This window comes from Mauremys reevesii, linkage group 3 (assembly GCF_016161935.1).
Source record: "Mauremys reevesii isolate NIE-2019 linkage group 3, ASM1616193v1, whole genome shotgun sequence".
Classification (NCBI taxonomy): Eukaryota; Metazoa; Chordata; order Testudines; family Geoemydidae; genus Mauremys; species Mauremys reevesii.
This window is the reverse complement of record NC_052625.1, coordinates 142,484,994-142,497,538: the sequence shown is the minus strand read 5'-3', so window position 1 is coordinate 142,497,538 and position 12,545 is coordinate 142,484,994. Positions and strand designations below refer to the sequence as shown.

Sequence of the window (12,545 nt, the reverse complement as noted above, 5' to 3'; positions counted from 1 at the left end):
ATATCTTCTCTTTAGTGTCTCTGTCTGTCTAAATTTTTCCCTGTGACAAAATTAACTCTCTCCCCCAGTTTTACACTTTTTTCAGACACATGAGCATATGCAAGGAGGTCAACTGAGGTTTTATAAGTATACATATTCTTTTAACTTTAAAAGACATCAAAGAATGTTCTGTACTCCTAAAATAAAGATCAGGAGTACAAAATATTTATGATCTGTCATGAATGTACATTTAAAAAGCACCAGTTTGTAATAAGAAAATATTTTAAAAGTAAAAATATTTATTAGCTAACACAAAAAAGGAAATGTATGAATTTGTAAAACTAAGTGGTAATCAGGAAAACTAAAATAGGAAAAACATTTGGAAATTTAAGATGTTATTTATTTATGGCATATTCACAAAAATATTCCTTGTCTGAATAGGACTAAATTGATGAGAGATGAGTATTAGTTATCCCACAACTTTTTAGAATGGTATGGAAAAAATGAGCTGATACTTCAGGGCATTTTTATAAATTACAAAGGCTAACTTATACTAATGCAAAAGAATATGACCATAAGCATCAGCTGCAACTCAGCTTCAATAACTCAGAGTAGCCCATATGTCCCTCAGGACTTCAGGGAAAAAAAGGACAAGCATTTTCTTTATTTAAATTAGTCTGTGCCTTTATTATGTATTTTGCAAGCCTCTGGAGCATGCAGCCAGGACCAGTGTCAGTCTCCTCATTATATTAAATACAAGCTGTTTTTAATTGGCACCTTGTAGTCTTCTATAACCAAATGGATTGAACCAAAATTTGAAAATACAACTGAAGGCTAATTAGGTAGCCTGAGAAATATCCAGATATCGCAAAACTGTGAGGGGAGAACAAATAAAAATCAAGATTAAAATGTACTATTTTTAAAATGTCTAAAAATTTTAAAATGTCTAAAAAGCATCCAGATAAGCTTTGTAAAATATGTGTCTAATATTAGTTCAGATAGTATCCTATCAGTATGTAAATACAGCTGTTTGCTTCACTTGTTTATATGAATTATGCATAGCAGGAAGGTATAAAATATATTAAAATGCACAGATAAAAATTAGAACATAACTAGCTTGTGACATTAACATGAAAGCACAACAGAGAAAATCAACATTGTAAAGCTTTATAAATTAGAATTTTCTTTATACTCCATACAACTGCACACACTCATTCAAACTAGATCTGTTGTTTGAGGCCCTAACAAACTTAAATGTAAATTCATTCATGACAGATCCACAGAAGGGAAAACATTCATAACTTAAACTTTAGTAAGGCATTTGATACGGTATCGTATGATATTCTTATCAATAAACTAGGCAAATACAACTTAGATGGGGCTACTATAAGGTGTGTGCATAACTGGCTGGATAACCATACTCAGAGAAAAACAGGAGTACTTGTGGCACCTTAAAGACTAACAAATTTATTTTAGCATGAGCTTTCGTGAGCTGCAGCTCACTTCTTCGGATGCATAGAATGGAACACACAGACAGGGGATATTTATACATACAGAGAACATGAAAAGTTCTCTGTATGTATAAATATCCCCTGTCTGTGTGTTCCATTCTATGCATCCGAAGAAGTGAGCTGCAGCTCACGAAAGCTCATGCTAAAATAAATTTGTTAGTCTTTAAGGTGCCACAAGTACTCCTGTTTTTTTTGCGGATACAGACTAACACGGCTGCTACTCTGAAACATACTCAGAGAGTAGTTATTAATGGTCCCCAATCCTGCAGGGGTCTGTTTTGGGACCGGCTCTGTTCAATATCTTCATCAACGACTTAGATATTGGCATAGAAAGTATGCTTATTAAGTTTGCAGATGATACCAAACTGGGAGGGATTGCAACTGCTTTGGAGGATAGGGTCATAATTCAAAATGATCTGGACAAATTGGAGAAATGGTCTGAGGTAAACAGGATGAAGTTTAATAAAAACAAATGCAAAGTTCTCCACTTAGGAAGGAACAATCAATTTCACACATACAGAATGGGAAGAGACTGTCTAGGAAGGAGTATGGCAGAAAGGGATCTAGGGGTTATAGTGGACCACAAGCTAAATATGAGTCAATAGTGTGATGCTGTTGCAAAAAAAGCAAACACGATTCTGAAATGCATTAACAGGTGTGTTGTGAGCAAGACATGAGAAGTCATTCTTCCGCTCTACTCTGCGCTGGTTAGGCCTCAACTGGAGTATTGTGTCCAGTTCTGGGCACCGCATTTCAAGAAAGATGTGGAGAAATTGGAGAGGGTTCAGAGAAGAGCAACAAGAATGATTAAAGGTCTTGAGAACATGACCTGTGAAGGAAGGCTGAAAGAATTGGGTTTGTTTAGTTTGGAAAAGAGAAGACTGAGAGGGGACATGATAGCAGTTATTGGATATCTAAAAGAGTGTCATAAGGAAAAGGGAGAAAACTTGTTCGTCTTAGCTTCTAAGGATAGAACAAGAAGCAATGGGCTTAAACTGCAGCAAGGGAGGTTTAGGTTGGATATTAGGAAAAAGTTCCTAACTGTCATGGTGGTTAAACACTGGAATAAACTGCCTAGGGAGGTTGTGGAATCTCCATCTCTGGAAATATTTAAGAGTAGGTTAGATAAATGTCTATCAGGGATGGTCTAGACAGTATTTGGTTGTGCCATGAGGGCAGGGACTGGACGCGATGACCTCTCGAGGTCCCTTCCAGCCCTACAATCTATGAATCTATAAATGTGAAACATGTCTCCTTCCTGGTAACAGAAGTAGATCGGATCACTATTACCATCTTCTAATTAATACCCACATGGAGAGGGCTATGATAATATGGGCTAAATCCAGCTTCCAGGCTGTGAGGGTTGGACACCACTCAAGGTACATACAGGCTAATTCTGTGGGCAAACAATTAGTATACAGAGCCTCTGAAATCAACTCGGCACATTTTGATTAGAAAGGCTGCAGTGATGGTATTCACTTGACCCATTTTGTGGATTCTAGAAGAAATCACCACCTATTAATTTCAATAGGTAGGCTAAAAGCAAATGATTTCTCACATTTCCAGCCTTGTCTTATATTAATCCATGTTGAACCTCATATTCATAGGTTTTATACTATGTAACTTCCCTGTTCCTTGATTAATATTAATCTTATAAGATTTTGGGGGTAAGGACGACATTGTAACTATTCTCAGTAGATAGTTAAATGCACGTGTAAGGCCTGGTCTACACTACAGGCCTTGGTCAATGTAGGGAGGTTATGCCGACCTAATTGTGTAGGTGACTACACTACATCGTTCCTCCTACTGCTTTAACTCGCACACTATGCTGACCTAATAAATCCACCTTGGCAAGAGGCATAGCACTTAGGCTGATGTACTTAGGGTGATACAGTGTCAGTATAGATACTGCATTGCTAATGTTGACTTTAGGGGACTCCAGGTAGTGTCCTACAATGCCCCATTGTGGCCACTCTGGTCACCTTTTAAAAAAAATTCTGCTGTCTGGCAGCCAGGTACACCGAAACTCACCTCTCCCCTTTTAAAACCCCAGGAATTTTTTGAAATTCCATTTCATATTTGCTTGGCGTGGAGAGCTAACGTAGCAGCTGACCATGCAGGCTCCATGCAGCAAAAGTGCTCCTGCCTGGAGTACATCAGAGATAGTGGATCTCCTGGGTCTATGGGGAGAGGAGGCTGTGCCAAGTAAAGCTCTGACACAGCTGTAGGAACTTTGACATCTATGGCCCGATGGCTTGGGGCATGGCAGAGAAGGGCTAAGACAGGGACATGCAGCAGTGCTGCATGAAAATCAAGGAACCGCGGCAGGCATACCAGAAGGAAAGGGCATGTTGTGTTCGTATCGCTCAGTGCAATACTGAAGAGCACTGCAGGTTCCACGCTTCTCACAAAGATGGAGGATGTGCAAACTAGCGGGGCTTTGGAAAAGTAGCATGAAATATAATAGGTTGCCCATGGAATGACGGAATGGAGAAAACTGCATCATGGAACGCTGAACCCATGTTCCCAGCCACCCCGTGCAACTTGTTTGCACTCATGAGACATTGCAACCCCTTCCCAAAACTCCTGGCACTAGATGGTGGTGAGTTGCACAGTGGGATAGCTACCCATAGTGCATTGCTCTCTGCATCCATGCAAACGCTGCTACTGTGGATGCACATCAGCAACACAAGGAGTGTAGTGTGGACATGCAACAGCAGTTTAATTACAGTGGCTGCTGTATGTTGACATCACTTAAGTCAATTTAATTTTGTAGTGTAGACAAGGTCTAAGCCTTTGAAAGACTCGGGTCCAAGCAATTAAACTAAAGAATTTGAGGTAAGAACAAGAATCACAGTCTATCATATTAAACACTTATACCAACATATTTAAATACTGAATTTAAATATTTTAAAATGTAGCAGTGGGTGAATATTGTGAAAATGAAATAAAGTGGTGAGAAAGATGGGGAAGGTTTTTATTCAAATAAAATCTTGCTTCTTTCTCCTCCCTTCAATGCTCCTTCCCATTAACTTCAAAGATGACATTTAAACCTGTCTTAGCTTCTTCTAGCAGCAGTTAAGTCTGTTGAAAGAGTTAGAACAGCTTGAAGTTCTAAACAAAGGTTTCTTTTCGGACACTTAACATTTTAGCTGTTCAGCAATTCCCAAATGTGAATATTCCTGCTTCCTTCTACCAGGTGATTTGAGATGATATATGTTCTGCAGTGATCTGTGATATTTATTTAATAGTTACCTTTATTTTGAACTTATCTTCACATATTACCCTATCCTATCGTGACCTGTGTTGCTTTAATTGACTTCAAGATGGCTTCATATATACCGCCTACCAAAAAATTATTTAACAGTGATATTTGTCTATGAACTAATAAAAAAGAAAACAAACCGATCCAGACTTGATTAAAAAAAAATCACAGCATGTTACACTCCACCTTATGGTTACACACATATATAAGGCCAAAGGCAAGAGACTGAAAAAATGCTCCTTATTACATTCACACCCCCAAAGAGATCAATGAAATGCAGAAGTAAATGCAGACCATTCTCTTAACAAGAGTTCATTTTCAAACAAAACGATTTCAGTTTGGCATGTTGAAGCTGCTACTAAATTTGATGCATTTGTAATGAACGTAGGTTTAATACTACAAGATGTCATTTCCTCATTTAAAAGGTTAGACAATTAAGAATGCATACAGAAGACTAAATAGCTGCTGAGTGGAATTTTTCATAGGCAGTGTAGTATCTCTGTTCAGTAGGAAGAAATGGTTCCTCTAGTGGGCTTTTCTGCTGTTTAATATACACTTTATTTTAATGGCCAGTTTAAGCTGAATAGAAGTTGAATGATTTAGATACTTTGATTTACACCTTGTCAGAAAGTAGGGTATTTTCCTCCCCGAGTAAATTTTGACAAAACCAAAAAATACATGTTCATTGAAATTTTCCACGGAAAATTTTTTTTGGCAGAAAATTGTGCATTTAAAACAAATAATTTTCATTTTGAAACGCCATTATAGTACATAATGGGATTAGTAGGTCAGGTGCATCATTTTCCTGGGTTTCATGGTTTGACTACATCTCCCAAGGCACACCACAGTTTCCTTTCTTGCTGAGCCACCATGGTGAATTTTCAGAGTCCCTGACCATCGTGCCCTGTGATTGATGCAGTCTGGTTGAAGAACCCAGCCCACAGAAGAGAATGGAGATGTGAGACACCTGAACTACAATTCTCACGGAGGCAACAAATCAAAATTTTCCACAGAAAGTAGACACTTGTGAAAAATGTGTTTGGTCAAAACCACAAAAACAAGTCAATGGAAAAATTTTCAACTAGCTCTACTCTGAGTTCTTTGTTTCTGTAATAAAAGGCAAAGACTTCCAATTTCCTGAAATGTGGTATACTTGAGTAATATTTCACCTTAAATCCAAGCTACATAACCTGTGGAATATCTTTTAGAAAAGGGGGTTTAGAACGAAATGTATCTAACAAGATAGAGTAATTCATAAGAAATGGGTTAATTTTAGAGACATGATATTTGGGATCCTGCTTCATGACCTCGTCTGGAGAGAAGCAGGGGAAAGCACAAATTTTTCCTTAACAGAACAACTAGGTCTTAGGTAGCTGACACTGCAGCAAGCGGAAAGTCCACCTTAAGAGAGGTGGGTCAAGAGGGAACTCAGCCCTCATGGTTTGAAGGAAGCAGGGCCTATAGAACATGTAAGAATAGATTTAAATTCCACTTTGCAAGCATACAGATAATTTTAGGATAATGTGAAGCAAAGCTTTTAAAAATCTGGAGAAATGAGTAGCTAAAGTAGAATAATTATCTGACAGATGGAGATTGCCCAAGGCTGTCACTTGCACGCATAAAACACTGAGACTGAGTTTTTTTTTTTTTTTTTTTAGAAATTCCAAAAGCATGCAGAATATTAACTGTGGAAGGTATAACATTATGTTCAGTATAAATGCTGTCCAGATTTAAAAGTGGATTTTTTTTAACTGAACTGAAGTGTCAGAGTGATTCTAAGTATCCAGATACAAGCAATACAGACCATATAGTGACAATACCACGAGGCAGAGTCTTGTGACGTCCAGACAAACACTGACCTGAGTGTGTTGTAACCCTCATCCTTCATTATGCCAATGATGGCAGCCTTTGTTGCACATTTCTATCACAAGAAACTTTGTGCCTTTTGCCATACTGTCCCTCATACACATAATGCACCCCCCAAATCAGTTTGCACAGCCAACACCATGGCCTCGTTCAACCCCCTTTTTAAGAGCTACTTCTGTGATGCCTATGGTAAACTCCTTAATAAGTCTAAGCAAATGGCTTGTTAGGGATCAATTTACACTTCTTTTTCATTTACTAGAAAACAAAACGTGGACATTTACACTTAGCAAATATATGCAAATGTGTGTTCCTATCACTGTCACCCTCCCCTCCACTGAGTTCTACACCCACTTTTTGCATCTTGTCCTTGTTTGTACTGTAGCACAGGGACTACTTTTTATTTTATGTTCGTAGGGCACCCAGGACAATGGGACCCCGATCTTGACTGGGATATCTGGGTGCTAATATAATACAAATTATAATCCTGTGGAATTAAATATTGTTATGACTTGTATACTGCTCAGACACTAAAATGATAAGTGTGGTATAAGAACCTGTGCAGAACAGAACACAATACCAGGAATGGAAAGGTTCTGTCTTTGAAGACTTGACAACCTAAACTGACAGTTCATAAACAAAGTAAAGAGGAAGGAGGGGACACAAAAAACCTGCACAGTGTATTTTGTTAATTTAACAGTTTTTGTGTTATAATTTTTCCAGTCACTGGTTGGTTAATATTTATCAGCTTGGGAAGGCAAGGAAGGACTAGTATTCACAGACAAATGTGTAGGATTTATAGGGCAACTCATTACTGAAATAAGGAGACTACTATTTATATGATATGACAAATCATGGTCTTCATGCCCATTCTGTGGCAATTAAAATTACTTGAGCTTTTTCCCGAGAAATGTTCCAGATTACTCTAGCTGTAAAGGAACAGTAAATCACATCATCTAACATTACATCCAACCAAAGGGAAAAATGGCTTGCTTATATTTATTGTGTCTGTGCCTAGCTCTCTATGGCTCAAAGAGAATAATTTCATAATATTTGTTGGTAGCAAAAAAGTCCAGGATTTGATTATAGCAAGTGGATTGTGTCCTGAAACATATTTCACTTCAACTCCCAGTCTCCTGCCTTGTATTACTGACATTTGACCCTTTGTTTCAATTTTTCTGAATGTATGTGGCCAACATGGTTACACTGTCTTCTGCCTCTTGCACTCCCAACACACACACAAGGCTGCTCCCTACTCCCTGATACCTAAGAATGTTTTTGTAAAATTATACCTTATAATTTATTTCTCCCTTAGAAGATGGGTAAAATTCCTTCGAACCTTTCCTATATGTCTAAGTTCCGCGCAAAATTGATGTTCTTCTGTGATTTGAAATGGTATCAATGGTTTGACAAATCTGATTGTCCCACTTGTTTGGATGCTTCCAATCAGAGCCAATCAGACCAAACATTTGTCTGTTATTTGCTTTTAATACACTTTGTTCAGAAAGCCACCAGGAAAACTGCACAAAGGGAGACTAACAGATAAATGACTTAAGAGTTTTGAGATTCAGTTCTTGTATGCCACTACTATGTATCTGGCAGTTTGTGGACACGGAAAAAGTAATGCCTGAGGATTCTTCAAACACTTCAATATTTGTTTAATTTTTCCAGAAATGTTCTTAAAATCTGGCTCTTTGGGATAAGTTACCTTAGACTTTTAAAGCATTTCTCCATTTGTGATAAATCAAAGATGCTGCGGAGCAGCAAGTGAATATCTTCTTTCTGCTAATGTGCTTTGATTAACAGATCACTCAGCAATGAAATAGATATGTATGTTCATGTTCCTGAAGTTTTACTGCTATTAGGATCAATATAGTTTAGGCAAAACACAAGAAACCACTCAAAGGCTGAAGAGCCTGCAGTTATGAGACTACAACCTAGAAAAAATCTGAAAGGATTTCGAAGTACTGGCAAGTGAAGTTAGCCTTTTTTAAATGTATGGAATAGGAGATCTCCAGTTTGAATGTCTTGTTTTTGTCAGATGCTGGCTTTCCACCAAAACTTATTTTCATTCAGCTGATTATTAAATACAACTAAAACTGGGCTGGGACTTTAGGATCAAGCATCTGTGTAACATCAAAACAAAAAAACTATAAAATCTGCCTTTTACTGGGATGGAGCAATGCCTGTAATTTACAGCAACTTGCTGTAGTAACAACATTTTACTTTTATAGAGACTTTTATCCTGATGATGCTTTACAAATTATGGGCTTGATCCTGCTCCTTTTTAATTCAATGGCAAAATTCCCACTGACTTCAATGGGAAAAGGACTGAACAGATAAAAAGAATCATTCAACCATCCATCACTGAATACAGCTATGTCTGGAGTGGAACACAGCAGCTACTTAATAGAGAACACCAACACCTCAGAACAATTTAGAGAAGGAAACCACAGGAGGAATTTTTGGTAGGTAGAAAATAATTATACAAATGGAAATTTGATAGTCACCACAGACAACCCCCCCTTTTTTGTATGAAAATTACCACAAGATTATTACAAGTAATTACGATCTCAGTTACATATTCCATCTAAAAAACAATGGGTCCAACAGCACCGTGTCCCGTAATCCCATGCTAAGGGCACTAGATAAGTACTGCTTCAGTGAAAAGCCTGATAGTGGCTGAATCACCAACACGCAGTGCTTAATTTGTAATTAAACAAGTGCTGGGACTCAAGCAATTTTTTAATTTTCATAACTGACATGGCAAGCCCAGAGGTGCGGGGGCTATGAACTGCCAAGTCTAGAGCTGCCGGGACTCAGCCCTGGTGAGCCTTGGCACAAATTGAGCACTGCCAACACCATTTCCTAAAGCAACTTGAGTATTCTTATAATTTGACCTGCACCAACACTGCTTAGGTTGTGAGCACTGAGAAGATGACATCCTGAGGTGGTAGGAATCTAGGTATTTGCCCATATTTAAAGTAAAAGTTAAAGTAGAATGGAGGACTTGCTAATTGTGAGCAGTAACCTTTGCTTACTATTTCAGAATCCATTTATTCAGCTCTCCACGGAGAGGAGAAAGGATTCTCAAGTGTTTATTTGAGATAAATGTGGGTTTGTCTCACCATTTGTCATTGACAGATCAATATAGGGACATAAATTCTGATTCCATAAACATCACTGCTTAATTGTATTGTAAAATAACGGATGAATTTCAGGGCAGCTCTCTAATCACTTCTGTATTGCTCATCTGTCAAGTCTCCGTCCAGTATATAGTATTTTTGACCTAAGGGAAAAAAACCACTTTCCTTAACAGGTTGACAGTTATATCAATGCCTGCTTTTTCAAAAAGCCTAGCTTGGGAATGAACCAAAAGGAAGCCCAATGCCATAATTTTAGAATTGCTAGCAGCAACGCATTCAGTTTAATGAAACAGATTTTCTAGTTATATTAGAACTCAATCTAACAGGTTCATAGCCATTTTATTATAGCAGTGCTCAGAGTCCTGAAACTCCTTTTTAAAGCATAAACTTACACATGGTTCTTTTTGATACTCCTGCAGCATCTAAAAAATCCTTATATTTCTGTTACTCCTTTCAAACAACTTTACATCACCTAGCCATGCTGGAAGAAAGACAAGAGGTAATGGATGTGGTTTAATTAGGCTGAAGCTTTATTCATTTAAAATGTCTGGAAATACTCAGCAACAAATTGTACAATGCATGTCATCAGTATTTCCTTGTTTCCACCTGTTTGGGGGGCTGGCTTCAGCTCTCCTCCTTTCTAATCTGTTCCCAGCCAGGCAACTGCTAGGATCCCACCAATTTCCCCTACGAGGGTTAAGGGCGCTTGAAGAGGGAGGGAGATTGACTCCCTGCTGTACAAGACATTAGGCACCCTGAATCCTGCTTCCTCAGTTTCTTTAAGGGATGTTTTCCTTTACATCCCCTTCAAGTCCATTTTATCTGTATCCCTTCTGTAATGAGTACCCACACTGGAATCTGCCACATTTTTTATTTACTAAGTTGCAAAATTTTAACCTAAAATTTAATAAAATAACCCTGCCACCCCATTGAGTCTTTGACCAACTGTGGGGAAGATGATAAAGCCCACTACACTTCAGCCAATCTGGCAGTGAGGGAAAAATTCCTTCTCAGCCCCCAAGAAAAATTGGTGACTAGCAAAATGTCCACAGTGGATCATGAAGAAACCCAATTTTACTCTGATTCCATGATGGGTATTGCCAGCCTGATCCTTGTGAGAGGGCTTCTCTGGACCTGCCCGAAGTATAAATAATGCCCTCTCCACCCCCTTCTTCCGTTCACCTGGAATGGCAGTGCCCCCCCCCTCACACACACACACCTGGTCTGGCCACTTCCTGTTCCTCCTTGCCTCATCCAGATAAACCTTCCCCCCTCTGCCATCAACTGCAGATGGAGCCCTTATAAGAGGAACAAGCCCTTTTCTTCCAGCCAGCTAGATAAATGACCCACCTTACACAGTTCCTGGGAGTACATTGTTAAGGTTTTGCCAAACAATAAACTGAATGATTAAATTAACAACTGCCAATTAATCGCACCATATTACTTATACATTATTTGTGATTAACTGGTCAGAGGCTATGATTTTATAGATCACTATTCAACCTAAATATTTCCTTAAAAATTACAATAAATAATATTTTACTCAGTACTTCAATACATTTCTTTTGTCAGGTCCCTGTGAGTTTAGTTATGTTAAAAACTTAATTAAAATGTTAACTTTTAACAACAGTTAGGTTGCTGGTGTGTGGAGACCACAGCCTGTCATGCTGACCAATATTGTTTCATTGTTTCCTTGTGCTCTTCTGTTCATCTCTCTGTCAGTCTGTTCTCTTATTTATACTTGCCGAAACTCAGATTGTAAGCTATTTTGGCCAGGGACTGACTTTTTGTTCTGTATAGCACCTAAGCACAATGAGGTCCTGGCCCACAAATGAGGTTCCTAGACACTATAATACACAAATGATCTAATAGCTGAAAGCCTGTGCTGTCACACACGTCTGACAGTTGGATCAAACAATCCATTTTCTATGCACACAGCACCTTATGTTCACACTCCTCCTTCATGCAGCCAATGAAACTGCTGCATGCAAATTAGCTGTAGAGAAACGATGGTGATTGGTTGAGTTGCCTTTGATCTCACAATAGTCTAGAATTCTTTGCACAGGTGTAATCTGCAAAGTCAATATGCCTGTGAATTAAAAATTGAATAACAGGACACAAATCTAAGTGATTCAAATGATATTCTGAACAAAAAGAGCCAACTTGTAGCTGTTTTGCTTGCTTCACACTGACTCTATGTACATTCTATGCCCCAGAGTGACATGTAGAGTGATAATCCTGGATCCTTTTTACATATATAATAATAATACTACATGTGATGTAGTACAGCACACACTGAAAATATGTAGTGTCTATATGCTGATAATCAAGAAACCCAGGTAAAAATATGTAGGTTTGTAATCTAAGTTGTTCATTTACCCCTGTTGCATTTGATATTTAGAGCTTAATTTTCAGAAGGGGCTGCCTAAACTGGCTATTCAACACCTGCTTATTCAGGGAATATGGGCACCAAGATATACAAAGTAGGCTTGGAAGGATTAGATTTTTATCAGTAAATGTAGGTAAACATCAATTTAACCCTACACATGCAAACTGACAAAAATATTTCCACTGGTAACTGAAATTTATAGACATACAAAGTAAATAAATGATGCTTGAGAATTTATGAGAGTTTGATTTAAGGATATTTATTTTATATATTTCTACATGCAAGGTTGACAATTTGTGTTTTAATGGTTCTACAGCTTTAACTTCTTGAATCTCAGCATCTATTGTCAGCAATTGTGAATATTTAAATAGATAAAAACTGAAAAAAAATGT

General features: G+C 38.0%; 1 protein-coding gene and 1 long non-coding RNA gene across 5 annotated transcripts in view; both read right to left on the bottom strand.

Moving 5' to 3' along the window:
• RNGTT (RNA guanylyltransferase and 5'-phosphatase) overlaps positions 1-12,545 on the bottom strand; it is a 438,367-nt gene that overhangs the window by 140,213 nt on the left and 285,609 nt on the right. The window lies entirely within an intron of this gene.
• Positions 9,791-11,650, bottom strand: LOC120400381. The gene is made up of 3 exons (XR_005595784.1): positions 11,437-11,650; positions 10,157-10,245; positions 9,791-9,907 (listed from the first exon to the last, which is right to left on the bottom strand). It is a non-coding gene; the product is annotated as an uncharacterized LOC120400381 (long non-coding RNA).